This window comes from Pseudophryne corroboree, chromosome 4 (assembly GCF_028390025.1).
Source record: "Pseudophryne corroboree isolate aPseCor3 chromosome 4, aPseCor3.hap2, whole genome shotgun sequence".
NCBI lineage: Eukaryota > Metazoa > Chordata > Amphibia > Anura > Myobatrachidae > Pseudophryne > Pseudophryne corroboree.
This window is the reverse complement of record NC_086447.1, coordinates 760,736,136-760,756,598: the sequence shown is the minus strand read 5'-3', so window position 1 is coordinate 760,756,598 and position 20,463 is coordinate 760,736,136. Positions and strand designations below refer to the sequence as shown.

General features: G+C 45.8%; 1 long non-coding RNA gene across 1 annotated transcript in view; it reads right to left on the bottom strand.

Moving 5' to 3' along the window:
• Nucleotides 1-2,029: 2,029 nt before the first annotated feature.
• The window catches only part of LOC134911756 (uncharacterized), a 133,378-nt gene continuing 114,944 nt past the window's right edge, over nucleotides 2,030-20,463 (bottom strand). The window contains exon 4 of the long non-coding RNA XR_010176818.1: nucleotides 2,030-2,162. This is a non-coding gene — a long non-coding RNA (uncharacterized LOC134911756). The remainder of the gene's footprint in view (nucleotides 2,163-20,463) is intronic.

Genomic DNA, 20,463 nt, shown 5'->3' with positions numbered 1-20,463 from the left:
TATATTGAGAATAGGGTATATTCTCTTTCCATTGTGGGAGGTGGCAACTCTTGAAATCCAGATAGCTATTGCTATCAACTTTCTTGAAATGCGTGTATGTTTCTATCTCCCCCGTCACTTCAAAATTTTCCATAGAGATTACTAGGTCCAAGAACTCCAACCTGTTCACACTAAAGGTACCCGTGAACTTTAGATTGTATGTGTTCACGTTCATCCTCTCCAAGAAGTCATCCCATTCTTGTTCACTCCCATCCCACACGATAATCAAATCATCTATATATCTTTTATACATTATTATTTTGGACCTCATCTCATCCTTTAGGGTTTCCGTTTCCCATTGTCCCATATATATATTGGCCAGACTAGGGGCACAGATACTCCCCATAGCTGATCCACACACCTGCTGGTACCACTCTTCCAGAAATGTAAAGTAGTTGTACTTAAGCACAAATTCTAAAAATTGCATATAAACTTACACTTCAGATCACCCACCTCAGGGTCACCTCTAAGTTTGGCCTCCACAGCTGAGACTGCTTTACTATGTGGAATAGACGTGTAAAGTGACTGCACATCTATGGAGCACCACCTATAGGAATCCTTCCATTTTAATTCTTTTAATATATGCAGCACTGATGTTGAGTCTTGTATATAGGAGTCCAGACTTTGAACGTATTTCTTTATATAGCAGTCCACAAATTCTGAGACCCTAGATGTTAATGACCCGATACCGCTGATAATGGGTCTCCCTGGGGGGTGGGATAAGTTCTTATGGATCTTTGGGATATGATAGAAGGTGGCCATCCTTGGATGCCTATTAAGCAAATAGTTATATTCTGTAAGCGTAATACTGTTAGTTAGCAGTCCTTCCTTTAATATCCCTTCTAATATAGTAAGGAATCCATTAGTTGGATCATCCGAAAGCTTCAAATAAGATTCAGAATCATTAAGTAGTCTGTATGCTTCGTCCACATAATAATCCCGATCCATAAGAACTATCCCACCCCCTTGTCAGCATTCTTAATGACCACATCTGTATTTGCGGCCAGAGTCTTAAGAGCCTGATATTCATTTTTGCTCAAGTTGTTAATTTTCTTAGTTGGAATCTCTAATGTTTCAAGGTCCTTTTTCATCATTTCATTAAACATCTCTACATAAGGACCTCTAGACTCCAAGGGATAGTATGTGGATTTAAGTTTTAAACCTGATCCACTTTTGGTCTGATCCCAATTTTTTATTGGTGCATCACTTTTCCTCAGATAATGCCTTTTAAGTGTGAGGTTTATTATGTACAGGTTTAAATCAATATAAGTATTGACCTTATTCAAACTAGATGAAGGGGCATATGATAATCCCTTAGACAAGACCCTCTTTTCCACTGGATTGAGAGTATACTTTGACAGATTAAAGATACCCTTATCTGTCTCACCTAATGCAGATTCCTCAGTTTTGACTCCCTTTTTGGAATATATAATTGTGGCAATGGTGCCCGGCACTCCTGGTCCTGCAGCTTTAAATTGCCTGGGTGCCCTCCGAGCTGGCTTGAATACGCATTCAGAAGAAAACGGCGTCACTCCAGGTCTTAGGGTGTTAATGGTGTATTTCAAATTTTCATCACGCAAACCAACGTTTCGGGGCCCCTTGACAAAGGGGCTACGGGCCCCGAAACATTGGTTTATGTGATGAAAATTTGAAATACATCATTAACATCCTAAGACCTGGAGTGACGCTGTTTTTTTCTGAATGTGTATATATATATGATGACCCTGAGGACGGGGTGATTACCCCGAAACATGTCGGATTAAACTGACCACGTTGTTACCTGCTTAAGACGTCTGTTTGAGTGCCGCCTCTTTTGCTCATCTATATATATATATATATATATATATATACAGGCAGCAGACGCGGCACTCCAGGTGTCTCACAGAAAAAGGCTCTCATGTAGGCAGTAAGTGTTACGACGTTTCAATGGCAGTTTTATTAAGGCATTTTCCTCAGGTATACATACAAGCAAAAAAAGTCTTACCTTATATAATACAAGTTCACTCTGTGCTTGGCGGCATTCGGACGGCGGAATGCAGCCCGCTCCGGGCAGCGCATAGCATATGATGTCAGGTCAAGTCCGTGTGCTGTGCTCCCCATCACCATGACAACGACAACAAACACTGGATCAGTGAAAACATAGAATTACTATAGGAGATTAATTGTAAACATAAATTGCGGACTACAATTTAGCAGTCCCCGCTGTCATATACTTTCATATGTATTAACTAAGGTAGGATAATTACCGCATAATGACACTATGGTCCTCATTCCGAAATGTTCGCTCGCTAGCTGCTTTTAGCAGCAGTGCAAACGCTAAGCCGCCGCCCTCTGGGAGTGTAGCTTAGCTTAGCAGAAGTGCGAACGAAAGGATCGCACAGCGGCAACAAAAAAAAAGATTGTGTAGGTCTGAGTGGCTTCAGACCTACTCCTACCTTGCGATCACTGCAGACTATTTAGTTCCTGTTTTGACGTCACAAACACGCCCTGCGCTCGGCCAGCCACGCCCGCGTTTCCCCAGGCACGCCTGCGTTTGTATCTGACACGCCTGCGTTTTTACACACACTCCCCGAAAACGGTCAGTTTCCTCCCAGAAACACCCACTTCCTGTCAATCACTCTGCGGCCTGCAGTGCGACTGAAAAGCGTCGCTAGAGCTCGGGTAAAACTGCATCGCTTTTGTGAAAGTACGTCATGCGTGCGCATTGAGCCGCATGCGCATGCGCAGAAGTGCCGCTTTTTAGCCTGATCGGTGCGCTGCGAACAACGGCAGCTAGCGATCAACTCGGAATGACCACCCATGGCCCTCATTCCGAGTTGTTCTCAGCGGATCATCGCATCGCAAACGGCAGAAAAACCACAAACTGCGCATGCGCAAAAGCGGAAATACGCATGCGCAAGCATAGCGATACGACACTTGTGCAGAATTACTACAAAGAAAACTGCTCGGAATACACAAACGAAAACGGGGAGTGACGGAGGCATGGCAGAGGCACGGCTTCGCAATCCTACGACATGGGCGTGAAAGTGGGCGGCTAGTGTGGGAGTATGCATCCAGCAGTAGGCGTGTTTTTGGCAAAAATGCGTATCCTATGTTAAAAGTACTTAACAAATTTTCGCAATCTTCACGCAGCAGAAGAGTGAGTCTGCAGCTACTCAGCACTTTGCGAAGTACTGTTTCAAGCGTGTGTGTGCTTTATTTAGCAACTGAATTCACCTGTTGAGCATTTACTTGCAAAACACTGCTCTTACAAAATAATACAAGCAGCAATTATATGACCACTTCAAATTTGTTTTGTTAGGACAAACAAATCTGACACACTCACAAATAATGCACTGTATTTTTGGAACCAATAAAAATTAACTGATGTTAAATGCATGTTTAAATTATTTGTTTTATAATCTCAAATGTGACTAAACTAACTAATAAACTACATTAGCTAAATCTTCTCAACATAGACATATTCCTTTGTACATACCAAATAACATGAGCACCATAATGCAGCCTACATTTAATGTGACTTATTTAAAAAAAAAAAAAATATTTAAACAATATGTGTCCATATATAATACTATGGCATGTTGCCCCTAGTAACCCAAGTTTTTTTTTTTTTATATATGTTAATTTAAGTGTTGTGCAAGGCATACAGATTTAAAATTACACTATGCAATGTTTGTCTTAATATTCAGATTGTTCCCTTGTTCCACAAATGTCAATATGCCATGTTCAAGTTTACAGGGCACAGTTTTCATGAGTGCATAACCTTTAATAAAACACACAAACAATTGTAAAGTAATTTTTTTTAACTTCAAATAAAGGTCAAAATCAACACAACATGGCTACAAATGAGCATCACATACAGAGATGGACATAGCAGCAAGCAGATGGCATTGGGCAAATGCACATAGCAGAACCCAGTACTATGGTAACCCCTTATTCTGCCAGAATTTGTTTTTATCAATTAAGTAAGTGAACCCCCAGCCAGACTAAACTTTTATGGGAACTGAGGTAGATTCCGGAACAAACACACAAACACAAACATACACAGCACGCTAGGAAGCGGAAGATGGCTCAGGTGTAGGCACAAATAACTCACAGGCTACAATTTAAAGAAAACATTTCACTTTGAGGGAGTTCTACATTCTGGCCACACAAGCCAAAATAAAAAAATACATCAAGGCAACATGTAAAACATGGGTGCTGCCCATCTGGAGAGACATCACTTTCTCTTTTTTTCCCCCGCCTGATGATGTTCTTCTTGGCTTGGTCTGCGGAGCGACCTTCGAGGGCCCTGCCCAGTGGGATGTTCTTCCTGGGCAGGGGGAGGGGAGGGAGCTGATGTGGCTGGCTCTCTGCCACTGTGGGCAAGGGAGACAGCGATGTCCTGGAGCCCTTGCCGAATGGAATTGGCAAGTTCATGGAAGGAGGAGGCGAGTTGATCTTGTCCCTGCCTGATCTCTGCCAGACCTTGGCAGAGTTGAGCTACACCTTGCTCCACACTGGTTCTGTGCTCAGTGAGCCGGACAGGTATCTGGCTTACCTCCCGGAGCATCCTGTCCTGAAAAGCATTCAGGCTCTCACCATACCTGGCTATTTCAGTCAGGATTTCCGGGATAGCAGAGGGTTGGGTGGGGGGGCCAGTTGGAATCTGAATGGGTGGGATTTGTGGTCCCACACTGCCAGACACACTAGGTCCCTCCACCTCAGTCTCAGCCACATAACCCTCCTGTGACTCTACCTGCTCACCCCCCTGTGCTGTGTTATGTGCAAAGCAAATAGAAGAATGAGTGGAAAAAGAGTACATTAAAAAAATATGAGACTTTTGTTTACATTAAAAAATAAAATAAAAAATAATGTGTGTAACCTTACCTGGCAAGTCATGTGCATGGAGTATTTCAGGCAGGTCCGTGTCCATAAAAGACACCCCAACCCCCTCCTCGTAGCTCACACTGTCCATCGCTATCTCCTCCAGGTCTGTGTATTCCACAGTGGCAGCTGGTCCTCCCCCTGTTGCCCTCGAGGCATTCCACTCCGCAGACCTCTTGCCCTTCAAGCGGGATTTGAAGTCGGCCCAACTACATATGTGGTGAAAAACAGGGGCAAGGTAGTGTTAAATTTTGGAAACCTGCTTTAATATATAGTACACATGCTATGCATTTGGTTGCTATAGGCAACATCACATCTAAGTTACTTTTTAATAATACTTGGCACAGAAAATGGACTGGCAATATACACTTACCGTCTTCGAACTTCCTGCGAGGTGCGGACTATTGAGCCGACTTCATTAATAGAATTAGTGATGTCCCTCCAAATTCTGTCTTTGGTTGCAGCACCCATGTTTTTGGGTCCTCGATGTATTTTTTGCATGGCCTGTGTGACCAAAATCCGTAACTCCCTCTTAGTGAATGCGGGCTGTCTCTTTTTTTTTCTGGAAGTAGCCTGTGAGCTATCATCCTGACCTTCATCACCATCTTCCTCTTCACTAGCTGCTTGTGTAGTTTGTGTTTGAGCTGCTAGTCCAGAATCACCCTCAGTTTCCCCACTAGCTATGTCTGGCAGGGGATTCACTCCTAACTCCTGGGTAGCAGAAGGAGTTTGTATAGTACTGGGTCCTGGTATTTCTGAGTCTGCATTTTCAAAATCAAGCATCTGCCTCCGCAGTGCTAATCTTCTCTGTGTTAGTGCTGCCATCTGCTTCTGCACCTCGTCCATCTCTGCTGCCGTCTGCTCACGAGTAGCCATGTTGCTGGTAGCATGTGTGTATGCACGAGTGTTCGGGTATTTATAGCTGCTTGCGTTTTCCGGTGCGGAATTCCGCGCAGGTGTATATTTTGCTAATTGGTCCAGTAATTGCTGCACTGGCTATGTGAACGCCCTGCATGCACCTGTGTGGGTATATGCGTAAAATTACTGAAGCACGGTGGACATTTCTGAGCACATTTCTGAGTGAGTTTAGAGAATATTTTATATTGTTTCAGTAGTTTTATTTATATAATATTCTCCTTTCCATATATGTTGTGGAAGATTGTTGTATCCAATGGTTTTTAAAAAAAAACAAAATGTTATTTTTTAAGATATATGTGAAGACTAACCTGTTTTTGATGAGAAGCCATATCTGAATGTGTGTGTGTGTGTCCGCGGGTGCGAATCTCCACCCATGAGAACTGTACAAACTGTCCTGCACATCAATGTACACATATCAATAAAGTTGATTACAGATGACACCATACATTTCCAACCAATCACATGCAACCAAAAACTATAAATATAAGCCCATATATGGAAAACGCCATTGCCATGATGCGCGCAGAGGCATTCACGCGCCGCGAGCTGCGCGTCCTAGTGGCAGTGATGGACCGCCGCGTAGGCCACGCAGGGCCCTTTGTCTCAAACAGGGTAAAGCGCGAGGCCTACGCGGAGGTCCACCGCTTATTGCGGACCCGCGTCCGCAGCCGGAGGTCCGTGATACAGCTCGAGAGGTGCTCGAGCGATCTCCGCAGGCGTACGCTGGACCTGTTGGCGGAGCTGCGACAACAAATCCGGACCCTACGTGGGCGCAGTAAGTAACATTTCTGTACATGACAGATTTTAAGCATAACCTTTGCATACTTTCACTAAGTGAGAGTGTGAAAATTAGCACACTTACAATAAACTTGTAGAATAAACATGAGTGTGTGTGGGTAGGGCAAGCAGTACTGACTGTATATCAAGGTGCTTCTGCAAAAGTGAATGTTGTTGTGCATAATTGCTACACAGGCTGACAACTGAACCCAATAACCTGCTCAGTGGGTTTTTAAAAAAAAAAATGTGGATGTTTTTGAGAACTGGTGATGTTGCCTATATCAAACAATCAGATTCTATATATTATCTGATAAAAGCAGCTTAATAAAGTGTATGTATAATATGATTGGTTGCTATGGGCAACATCACCAGTACAAACATTTTACAAACTTAGTAATGTTACCCCTGTCTCTTTAACATGGGACAGAACAGAGTAATAGGAATATGCTGATGTTATTAATGTATATGCTAATACCTAAATATTACATATGTAATTCTAGGGCGAGCACAACGGCAAGGTGCTGCTGCTGGTGCTGGGAGCCCACACCAGGCCACTTCTCAAGCCCCATCCCCTTCTGTCTCCCCCCTCCCCCTCTCCAACCCACTCCCCCTCTCCAGCCCAAACCCCCTCTCCACCCCCCCCCTCTCCAGCCCACACCCCCTCTCCAGCCCACTCCCCCTCTCCAGCCCACACCACCTCTCCAGCCCACTCCCCCTCTCCAGCCCACTCCCCCTCTCCAGCCCACTACCCCTCTCCAGCCACCACCCCCTCTACAGCCACCACCCCCTCTCCAGCCACCTCACCCTCTCTTTCCCAAACCCCCTCTCCAGCCCAATCCCACTCTCTTTCCCAATCCCCCTCTCCAGCCCACACACCCTCTCCAGCCCAATCCCACTCTCTTTCCCAATTCCCCTCTCCAGCCCAATCCCCCTCTCCAGCCAACACCCCCTCTCCAGCCCAATCCCACTCTCTTTCCCAATTCCCCTCTCTGCCCCCTCCCCCTCTTTGTCCCAAAAAACCACTCCACCACCCTCACCCTATCATTCCCAAACCCCCTCTGTAAGGACCTCCCCCTTCCATCCACTCACAGAATTAGACCCTCCTTCCCCCATCCTGCCTCCTTCCCCCATCCTGCACCCATCCCCCATCCAGCCAACCTCACCCATCCAGCCTCCATCCCCGAGCCAGACACCTTCGCCCCCAACAGAATGGGCAGCAGAGGCCCCGGAGCAACTTGAGGGAGGTGGCCAAGTGGCAGAGGAGATTAAGTTCACACACATTCCTTATTTTTTAAAGTAAAAAAAATAAAAACCAGTCAAATTAATGCAGTGTTGTACTGTGGCCAATCTTTTGTCAAGGTTAAATGCTTGTCTTCTTCATCATGGTATGGATGATGCCTTTACATTTGTGTGCGGAACATTATATGTACAGTGTCTACATCTGGTTGACAATCACTATGTCGACAGGTTTGGCTGCACAACAGGGTTTGTATGTGATACATTATATGCAAAACATTTAGACCTGAGTGGTACTTTTTGTGTGGTTTTTCTTTTACGATTGTGCTTGGGCATTGCAATATTTGCTCCAAAAAGTCGCAGGAGTCACTTTGTTAGGCAGGCTAAGGACACAGTGATTTGTGTTGTGAAAGTTACACTCCTACTATTTCGGATTTAGCCATTTAAAAAGCTGTTTGAACTTATGTTGTAAGGCAGTCTTTCATGGAGTGTGGGCATGCTACGATATGTGGTCCTTCAGAAGATGTGGATATGCAGTGTGATGATGCAGGGCCAAAAAAAAAAAAACCAAAACACTCCAGATGTGAATGAATCCCTGCATGAGGCAACATTTACTAAGATGGTATTACTATTTGTGTTGGAATTTTGTCCATAGCAACCAAGCAGATCATACTTTTCAAATATTTATCACCTTCAACAGGATAATATGTTGATTTTGATTGGTTGCTATGGGTAACATTCCATCTACAATATAACTCCCATATTACTGTATGGACCCCATGGTGTGGTACACTTTGTTTAAGTGAAAAAATAAAAAACCTTGCTGAGCAAGCATGTGTGTTGTTCTGCTAATGTTTTAACATTAAAACATCCATGATGTAGTTACTTGGCTATTAAAGCAGGCCTGTCCAATATGCGGCCCTCCAGCTGTTGAAAAACTACACATCCCAGCATGGCCAGACACAGCTTTTGCATTCTCTGACCGCAAAACTGGGTCAAGGCATGCTGGGATATGTATTTTTGAAACAGCTGGAGGTCCGCAGTTTGGACATGCCTGCATTAAAGTGTGCTTTGTGCCTTGTTTGTATAATAGGTAATGTGATGAAGTTATTAATGTTTATTTTGCATCTTAATTTCAGATTTTGCGGTTGGAGATCCCACAAGTTTGGCCCAAATTCTGGCCAGCATGCACCAGCAACTCCAACATTTACTGGCAACAGTTGATGTGATGCAAAAATTAGTTTAACAAAAATTTTTTTTTTTTTAAACTTACAAAAAAAAACCAAAATAAATAAATAAATTTTTTTGATTCAAGATAATCGGGTGTTGTGTTTATTTATGCAATAAACGACCTGCAGATTGCCTAGCAGAAATTGGTTCACTTAAACATATCTGACATGTAACTTAAGAATGTGAATTTAAAATTTATACCGAAAATAAACAATAAAAATAGTTAGGAGCTTATTGATTTTAAAAATAAGATTTTACTCACCGGTAAATCTATTTTTCGTAGTCCGTAGTGGATGCTGGGCACTCCGTAAGGACCATGGGGAATAGCGGCTCCGCAGGAGACTGGGCACAACTAAAGAAAGCTTTAGGTCACCTGGTGTGCACTGGCTCCTCCCACTATGACCCTCCTCCAAGCCTCAGTTAGGACACTGTGCCCGGACGAGCTGACATAATAAGGAAGGATTTTGAATCCCGGGTAAGACTCATACCAGCCACACAAATCACACCGTATAACTCGTGATACTATACCCAGTTAACAGTATGAATATAACTGATCCTCTCAACAGATGGCTCAACAATAACCCTTTAGTTAGGCAATAACTATATACAAGTATTGCAGACAATCCGCACTTCGGATGGGCGCCCACTACGGACTACGAGAAATAGATTTACCGGTGAGTAAAATCTTATTTTCTCTGACGTCCTAGTGGATGCTGGGAACTCCGTAAGGACCATGGGGATTATACCAAAGCTCCCAAACGGGCAGGAGAGTGCGGATGACTCTGCAGCACCGAATGAGAGAACTCCAGGTCCTCCTCAGCCAGGATATCAATTTTGTAGAATTTAGCAAACGTGTTTGCCCCTGACCAAGTTGCAGCTCGGCAAAGTTGGAAAGCCGAGACCCCTCGGGCAGCTGCCCAAGATGAGCCCACCTTCCTTGTGGAATGGGCTTTTACAGATTTTGGCTGCGGTAGTCCAGCCGCAGAATGCGCCAGCTGAATTGTGCTACAAATCCAGCGAGCAATAGTCTGCTTAGAAGCAGGAGCACCCAGTTTGTTGGGTGCATACAGGATAAACAGCGAGTCAGTTCTCCTGACTGTAGCCGTCCTGGAAACATAATTTTTCAAGGCCCTGACTACGTCCAGTAACTTGGAATCCTCCAAGTCCCTAGTAGCCACAGGCACTACAATAGGTTGGTTCAAGTGAAAAGCTGATACCACCTTAGGGAGAAACTGGGGACGAGTCCTCAATTCTGCCCTATCCATATGGAAAATCAGATAAGGACTTTTATATGACAAAGCCGCCAATTCTGATACACGCCTTGCCGAAGCCAAGGCCAATAACATGACCACTTTCCGCGTGAGATATTTTAGATCCACGGTTTTTAGTGGCTCACACCAATGTGATTTTAAGAAACTCAACACCACGTTGAGAACCCAAGGTGCCACTGGAGGCACAACCGGGGGCTGAATATGCAGCACTCCTTTTACAATGTCTGAACTTCAGGTACTGAAGCTAGTTCTTTCTGGAAGAAAATCGACAGAGCCGAGATCTGTATCTTAATGGAGCCTAATTTTAGGCCCATAGACACTCCTGCTTGTAGGAAATGCAGAAATCGACCTAGTTGAAATTCCTCTGTTGGGGCCTTTTTTGGCCTCACACCAAGCAACATATTTCCGCCATATGCGGTGATAATGTTTTGCAGTTACATCTTTCCTGGCTTGAATCAGCGTAGGAATGACTTCCTCCGGAATGCCCTTTTCCTTTAGGATCCGGCGTTCAACCGCCATGCCGTCAAAACGTAGCCGCGGTAAGTCTTGGAACAGACAGGGCCCCTGCTGCCGTAGGTCCTGTCTGAGCGGCAGAGGCCATGGGTCCTCTGATATAAGTTCTTGAAGTTCTGGGTACCAAGCTCTTCTTGGCCAATCCGGAACCACGAGTATCGTTCTTACTCCTCGCCTTCCTATTATTCTCAGTACCTTTTGTATGAGAAGGCAGAGGGGGGAACACATAAACCGACTGGTACACCCACGGTGTTATCAGAGCGTCCACAGCTATCGCCTGAGGGTCCCTTGACCTGGCGCAATATCTTTTATAGCTTTTTGTTGAGGCGGGACGCCATCATGTCCACCTGTGGCCTTTCCCAATGGTGTACAATCCTTTGGAAGACTTCTGGATGAAATCCCCACTCTCCCGGGTGGAGGTCGTGTCTGCTGAGAAGATCTGCTTCCCAGTCGTCCACTCCGGGAATGAACACTGCTGACAGTGCTAACACTAGAGATGAGCGGGTTCGGTTCCTCGGAATCCGAACCCGCCCGAACTTCATTTTTTTTTACACGGGGCCGAGCGACTCGGATCTTCCCGCCTTGCTCGGTTAACCCGAGCGCGCCCGAACGTCATCATCCCGCTGTCGGATTCTCGCGAGGCTCGGATTCTATCGCGAGACTCGGATTCTATATAAGGAGCCGCGCGTCGCCGCCATTTTCACACGTGCATTGAGATTCATAGGGAGAGGACGTGGCTGGCGTCCTCTCCGTTTATAGAGAAGAGAGTGAGACAGTAGAGAGAGACACAGTAGTAATTTTGGGGAGCAGTCTATATAGCAGCAGACACAGTACGGTAGTCCACGGCTGTAGCTACCTCTGTGTCGGCAGTCGCTCGTCCATCCATAATTGTATACCACCTACCCGTGGTTTTTTTTTCTTCTTTCTTCTTTATACATACTACTATAGTAGCTTACTGTAGCAGTCTGCGGTGCTGCTGAGCTGACAGTGTCCAGCAGGTCCGTCATCAGTCATTACATAATAAATATATCTACCTGTCCGGCTGCAGTACTAGTGTGATATTATATATATATATATTGATTTCATCTCATTATCATCCAGTCTATATTAGCAGCAGACACAGTACGGTAGTCCACGGCTGTAGCTACCTCTGTGTCGGCAGTCGCTCGTCCATCCATAATTGTATACCACCTACCCGTGGTTTTTTTTTTTCTTTCTTCTTTATACATACTACTATAGTAGCTTACTGTAGCAGTCTGCGGTGCTGCTGAGCTGACAGTGTCCAGCAGGTCCGTCATCAGTCATTACATAATAAATATATCTACCTGTCCGGCTGCAGTACTAGTGTGATATTATATATATATATTGATTTCATCTCATTATCATCCAGTCTATATTAGCAGCAGACACAGTACGGTAGTCCACGGCTGTAGCTACCTCTGTGTCGGCAGTCGCTCGTCCATCCATAATTGTATACCACCTACCCGTGGTTTTTTTTTTTCTTTCTTCTTTATACATACTACTATAGTAGCTTACTGTAGCAGTCTGCGGTGCTGCTGAGCTGACAGTGTCCAGCAGGTCCATCATCAGTCATTACATAATAAATATATCTACCTGTCCAGCTGCAGTACTAGTGTGATATTATATATATATATATATATATATATATTGATTTCATCTCATTATCATCCAGTCTATATTAGCAGCAGACACAGTACGGTAGTCCACGGCTGTAGCTACCTCTGTGTCGGCAGTCGCTCGTCCATCCATAATTGTATACCACCTACCCGTGGTTTTTTTTTCTTCTTTCTTCTTTATACATACTACTATAGTAGCTTACTGTAGCAGTCTGCGGTGCTGCTGAGCTGACAGTGTCCAGCAGGTCCGTCATCAGTCATTACATAATAAATATATCTACCTGTCCGGCTGCAGTACTAGTGTGATATTATATATATATATTGATTTCATCTCATTATCATCCAGTCTATATTAGCAGCAGACACAGTACGGTAGTCCACGGCTGTAGCTACCTCTGTGTCGGCAGTCGCTCGTCCATCCATAATTGTATACCACCTACCCGTGGTTTTTTTTTTTCTTTCTTCTTTATACATACTACTATAGTAGCTTACTGTAGCAGTCTGCGGTGCTGCTGAGCTGACAGTGTCCAGCAGGTCCGTCATCAGTCATTACATAATAAATATATCTACCTGTCCAGCTGCAGTACTAGTGTGATATTATATATATATATATATATATATATATTGATTTCATCTCATTATCATCCAGTCTATATTAGCAGCAGACACAGTACGGTAGTCCACGGCTGTAGCTACCTCTGTGTCGGCAGTCGCTCGTCCATCCATAATTGTATACCACCTACCCGTGGTTTTTTTTTCTTCTTTCTTCTTTATACATACTACTATAGTAGCTTACTGTAGCAGTCTGCGGTGCTGCTGAGCTGACAGTGTCCAGCAGGTCCGTCATCAGTCATTACATAATAAATATATCTACCTGTCCGGCTGCAGTACTAGTGTGATATTATATATATATATATTGATTTCATCTCATTATCATCCAGTCTATATTAGCAGCAGACACAGTACGGTAGTCCACGGCTGTAGCTACCTCTGTGTCGGCAGTCGCTCGTCCATCCATAATTGTATACCACCTACCCGTGGTTTTTTTTTCTCTTCTTTATACATACTACTATAGTAGCTTACTGTAGCAGTCTGCGGTGCTGCTGAGCTGACAGTGTCCAGCAGGTCCGTCATCAGTCATTACATAATAAATATATCTACCTGTCCGGCTGCAGTACTAGTGTGATATTATATATATTGATTTCATCTCATTATCATCCAGTCTATATTAGCAGCAGACACAGTACGGTAGTCAACGGCTGCAGCTACCTCTGTGTCGGCAGTCGCTCGTCCATCCATAATTGTATACCACCTACCCGTGGTTTTTTTTTTTCTTTCTTCTTTATACATACTACTATAGTAGCTTACTGTAGCAGTCTGCGGTGCTGCTGAGCTGACAGTGTCCAGCAGGTCCGTCATCAGTCATTACATAATAAATATATCTACCTGTCCGGCTGCAGTACTAGTGTGATATAATATATATTGATTTCATCTCATTATCATCCAGTCTATATTAGCAGCAGACACAGTACGGTAGTCCACGGCTGTAGCTACCTCTGTGTCGGCAGTCGCTCGTCCATCCATAATTGTATACCACCTACCCGTGGGTTTTTTTTTTCTTTCTTCTTTATACATACTACTATAGTAGCTTACTGTAGCAGTCTGCGGTGCTGCTGAGCTGACAGTGTCCAGCAGGTCCGTCATCAGTCATTACATAATAAATATATCTACCTGTCCGGCTGCAGTACTAGTGTGATATAATATATATTGATTTCATCTCATTATCATCCAGTCTATATTAGCAGCAGACACAGTACGGTAGTCCACGGCTGTAGCTACCTCTGTGTCTTTTAGTTGTGCCTATTAAAATATGGAGAACAAAAATGTTGAGGTTCCAAAATTAGGGAAAGATCAAGATCCACTTCCACCTCGTGCTGAAGCTGCTGCCACTAGTCATGGCCGAGACGATGAAATGCCAGCAACGTCGTCTGCCAAGGCCGATGCCCAATGTCATAGTACAGAGCATGTAAAATCCAAAACACCAAATATCAGTAAAAAAAGGACTCCAAAATCTAAAATAAAATTGTCGGAGGAGAAGCGTAAACTTGCCAATATGCCATTTACCACACGGAGTGGCAAGGAACGGCTGAGGCCCTGGCCTATGTTCATGGCTAGTGGTTCAGCTTCACATGAGGATGGAAGCACTCAGCCTCTCGCTAGAAAACTGAAAAGACTCAAGCTGGCAAAAGCACCGCAAAGAACTGTGCGTTCTTCGAAATCCCAAATCCACAAGGAGAGTCCAATTGTGTCGGTTGCGATGCCTGACCTTCCCAACACTGGACGTGAAGAGCATGCGCCTTCCACCATTTGCACGCCCCCTGCAAGTGCTGGAAGGAGCACCCGCAGTCCAGTTCCTGATAGTCAGATTGAAGATGTCAGTGTTGAAGTACACCAGGATGAGGAGGATATGGGTGTTGCTGGCGCTGGGGAGGAAATTGACAAGGAGGATTCTTTTGGTGAGGTGGTTTGTTTAAGTCAGGCACCCGGGGAGACACCTGTTGTCCGTGGGAGGAATAGGGCCATTGACATGCCTGGTGAAAATACCAAAAAAATCAGCTCTTCGGTGTGGAAGTATTTCACCAGAAATGCGGACAACATTTGTCAAGCCATGTGTTGCCTTTGTCAAGCTGTAATAAGTAGGGGTAAGGACGTTAACCACCTCGGAACATCCTCCCTTATACGTCACCTGCAGCGCATTCATAATAAGTCAGTGACAAGTTCAAAAACTTTGGGCGACAGCGGAAGCAGTCCACTGACCAGTAAATCCCTTCCTCTTGTAACCAAGCTCACGCAAACCACCCCACCAACTCCCTCGGTGTCAATTTCCTCCTTCCCCAGGAATGCCAATAGTCCTGCAGGCCATGTCACTGGCAATTCTGACGATTCCTCTCCTGCCTGGGATTCCTCCGATGCATCCTTGCGTGTAACGCCTACTGCTGCTGGCGCTGCTGTTGTTGCTGCTGGGAGTCGATGGTCATCCCAGAGGGGAAATCGTAAGACCACTTTTACTACTTCCACCAAGCAATTGACTGTCCAACAGTCCTTTGCGAGGAAGATGAAATATCACAGCAGTCATCCTGCTGCAAAGCGGATAACTGAGGCCTTGGCATCCTGGGTGGTGAGAAACGTGGTTCCGGTATCCATCATTACTGCAGAGCACACTAGAGACTTGTTGGAGGTACTGTGTCCCCGGTACCAAATCCCATCTAGGTTCCATTTCTCTAGGCAGGCGATACCGAAAATGTACACAGACCTCAGAAAAAGAGTCACCAGTGTCCTAAAAAATGCAGCTGTACCCAATGTCCACTTAACCACGGACAAGTGGAGCAGGGCAGGGTCAGGACTATATGACTGTGACAGCCCACTGGGTAGATGTATGGACTCCCGCCGCAAGAACAGCAGCGGCGGCACCAGTAGCAGCATCTCGCAAACGCCAACTCTTTACTAGGCAGGCTACGCTTTGTATCACCGGTTTCCAGAATACGCACACAGCTGAAAACCTCTTACGGCAACTGAGGAAGATCATCGCGGAATGGCTTACCCCAATTGGACTCTCCTGTGGATTTGTGGCATCGGACAATGCCAGCAATATTGTGTGTGCATTAAATCTGGGCAAATTCCAGCACGTCCCATGTTTTGCACATACCTTGAATTTGGTGGTGCAGAATTTTTAAAAAAATGACAGGGGCGTGCAAGAGATGCTGTCGGTGGCCAGAAGAATTGCGGGACACTTTCGGCGTACAGGCACCACGTACAGAAGACTGGAGCAACACCAAAAACGCCTGAACCTGCCCTGCCATCATCTGAAGCAAGAAGTGGTAACGAGGTGGAATTCAACCCTCTATATGCTTCAGAGGTTGGAGGAGCAGCAAAAGGCCATTCAAGCCTATACAATTCAGCACGATATAGGAGGTGGAATGCACCTGTCTCAAGCGCAGTGGAGAATGATTTCAACGTTGTGCAAGGTTCTGCTGCCCTTTGAACTTGCCACACGTGAAGTCAGTTCAGACACTGCCAGCCTGAGTCAGGTCATTCCCCTCATCAGGCTTTTGCAGAAGAAGCTGGAGACATTGAAGGAGGAGCTAACACGGAGCGATTCCGCTAGGCATGTGGGACTTGTGGATGGAGCCCTTAATTCGCTTAACAAGGATTCACGGGTGGTCAATCTGTTGAAATCAGAGCACTACATTTTGGCCACCGTGCTCGATCCTAGATTTAAAACCTACCTTGGATCTCTCTTTCCGGCAGACACAAGTCTGCTGGGGTTCAAAGACCTGCTGGTGAGAAAATTGTCAAGTCAAGCGGAACGCGACCTGTCAACATCTCCTCCTTCACATTCTCCCGCAACTGGGGGTGCGAGGAAAAGGCTCAGAATTCCGAGCCCACCCGCTGGCGGTGATGCAGGGCAGTCTGGAGCGACTGCTGATGCTGACATCTGGTCCGGACTGAAGGACCTGTCAACGATTACGGACATGTCGTCTACTGTCACTGCATATGATTCTCTCCCCATTGAAAGAATGGTGGAGGATTATATGAGTGACCGCATCCAAGTAGGCACGTCACACAGTCCGTACTTATACTGGCAGGAAAAAGAGGCAATTTGGAGGCCCTTGCACAAACTGGCTTTATTCTACCTAAGTTGCCCTCCCACAAGTGTGTACTCCGAAAGAGTGTTTAGTGCCGCCGCTCACCTTGTCAGCAATCGGCGTACGAGGTTACTTCCAGAAAATGTGGAGAAGATGATGTTCATTAAAATGAATTATAATCAATTCCTCCGTGGAGACATTGACCAGCAGCAATTGCCTCCACAAAGTACACAGGGAGCTGAGATGGTGGATTCCAGTGGGGACGAATTGATAATCTGTGAGGAGGGGGATGTACACGGTGATATATCGGAGGATGATGATGAGGTGGACATCTTGCCTCTGTAGAGCCAGTTTGTGCAAGGAGAGATTGATTGCTTCTTTTTTGGTGGGGGTCCAAACCAACCCGTCATTTCAGTCACAGTCGTGTGGCAGACCCTGTCACTGAAATGATGGGTTTGTTAAAGTGTGCATGTCCTGTTTATACAACATAAGGGTGGGTGGGAGGGCCCAAGGACAATTCCATCTTGCACCTCTTTTTTCTTTAATTTTACTTTGCGTCATGTGCTGTTTGGGGAGTGTTTTTTGGAAGGGCCATCCTGCGTGACACTGCAGTGCCACTCCTAGATGGGCGAGGTGTTTGTGTCGGCCACTAGGGTCGCTTATCTTACTCACACAGCTACCTCATTGCGCCTCTTTTTTTCTTTGCGTCATGTGCTGTTTGGGGAGTGTTTTTTGGAAGGGCCATCCTGCGTGACACTGCAGTGCCACTCCTAGATGGGCCAGGTGTTTGTGTCGGCCACTAGGGTCGCTTAGCTTACTCACACAGCTACCTCATTGCGCCTCTTTTTTTCTTTGCGTCATGTGCTGTTTGGGGAGTGTTTTTTGGAAGGGCCATCCTGCGTGACACTGCAGTGCCACTCCTAGATGGGCCCGGTGTTTGTGTCGGCCACTAGGGTCGCTTATCTTACTCACACAGCTACCTCATTGCGCCTCTTTTTTTCTTTGCGTCATGTGCTGTTTGGGGAGTGTTTTTTGGAAGGGCCATCCTGCGTGACACTGCAGTGCCACTCCTAGATGGGCCCGGTGTTTGTGTCGGCCACTAGGGTCGCTTATCTTACTCACACAGCTACCTCATTGCGCCTCTTTTTTTCTTTGCGTCATGTGCTGTTTGGGGAGTGTTTTTTGGAAGGGCCATCCTGCGTGACACTGCAGTGCCACTCCTAGATGGGCCCGGTGTTTGTGTCGGCCACTAGGGTCGCTTATCTTACTCACACAGCTACCTCATTGCGCCTCTTTTTTTCTTTGCGTCATGTGCTGTTTGGGGAGTGTTTTTTGGAAGGGCCATCCTGCGTGACACTGCAGTGCCACTCCTAGATGGGCCCGGTGTTTGTGTCGGCCACTAGGGTCGCTTATCTTACTCATACAGCTACCTCATTGCGCCTCTTTTTTTCTTTGCGTCATGTGCTGTTTGGGGAGTGTTTTTTGGAAGGGCCATCCTGCGTGACACTGCAGTGCCACTCCTAGATGGGCCAGGTGTTTGTGTCGGCCACTAGGGTCGCTTAGCTTACTCACACAGCTACCTCATTGCGCCTCTTTTTTTCTTTGCGTCATGTGCTGTTTGGGGAGTGTTTTTTGGAAGGGCCATCCTGCGTGACACTGCAGTGCCACTCCTAGATGGGCCCGGTGTTTGTGTCGGCCACTAGGGTCGCTTATCTTACTCACACAGCTACCTCATTGCGCCTCTTTTTTTCTTTGCGTCATGTGCTGTTTGGAGAGTGTTTTTTGGAAGGCCCATCCTGCGTGACACTGCAGTGCCACTCCTAGATGGGCCCGGTGTTTGTGTCGGCCACTAGGGTCGCTTAGCTTAGTCATCCAGCGACCTCGGTGCAAATTTTAGGACTAAAAATAATATTGTGAGGTGTGAGGTATTCAGAATAGACTGAAAATGAGTGGAAATTATGGTTTTTGAGGTTAATAATACTTTGGGATCAAAATGACCCCCAAATTCTATGATTTAAGCTGTTCTTTAGTATTTTTTGAAAAAAACACCCGAATCCAAAACACACCCGAATCCGACAAAAAAAATTCCGTGAGGTTTTGCCAAAACGCGGTCGAACCCAAAACACGGCCGCGGAACCGAACCCAAAACCAAAACACAAAACCCGAAAAATTTCAAGTGCACATCTCTAGCTAACACATGATTTTCCGCCCATCAGAGAATCCTTGTGGATTCTGCCATCGCCATCCTGCTTCTTGTGCCGCCCCGTTGGTTTACATGGGCGACTGCCGTGATGTTGTCTGATTGGATCAGTACCGGCTGGTTTTGAAGCAGAGGCCTTGCCTGACTCAGGGCATTGTAAATGGCCCTCAGTTCCAGAATATTTATGTGTAGGGAAGTCACCTGACTTGACCAAAGTCCCTGGAAGTTTCTTCCCTGTGTGACTGCCCCCCAGCCTCGAAGGCTGGCATCCATGATCACTAGGACCTAGTCCTGTATGCCGAACCTGCGGCCCTCTTGAAGATAGGCACTCTGCAGCCACCACAGTAGAGATACCCTGGTCCTTGAAGACAGGGTTATCAGCCGATGCATCTGAAGATGTGATCCGGACCACTTGTCCAACAGGTCCCACTGAAAAGTTCTTGCATGAAACCTGCCGAATGGGATTGCTTCGTAGGAAGCTACCATTTTTCCCAGGACTCGCGTGCAATGATGCACCGATACCTGTTTTGGCTTCAGGAGGTCTCTGACTAGAGATGACAGCTCCTTGGCTTTCTCCTCCGGGAGAAACACTTATTTCTGTTCTGTGTCCAGAACCATCCCCAGGAACAGTAGACGTGTCGTAGGAACCAGCTGTGACTTTGGACTGTTTAGAATCCAACCGTGCTGTTGTAGCATTTTCCAAAATAGTGCTACCCCGACTAGCAACTGCTCCTCGGACCTTGCCCTTATAAGGAGATTGTCCAAGTACGGGATAATTAAAACTCCCTTTTTTCGAAGGAGTATCATCATTTCGGCCATTACCTTGGTAAACACCCTCGGTGCCATGTACAGTCCAAACGGCAGTGTCTGGACTTGGTAATGGTAATCCTGTACCACAAATCTGAGGTACTCCTGGCGAGGATGGTAAATGGGGACATGCAGGTAAGCATCCTAGATGTCCCGGGATCCCATGTAATCCCCCTCGTCCAGGCTTGCAATAACCGCCCTGAGCGATTTCATCTTGAACTTGAATTTTTTTTTTATGTATGTGTTCAAGGATTTTAAATATAAAATGGGTCACACCGAACCATGCGGTTTCGGTACCCCAAACCGTGTGGAATAGTAACCCC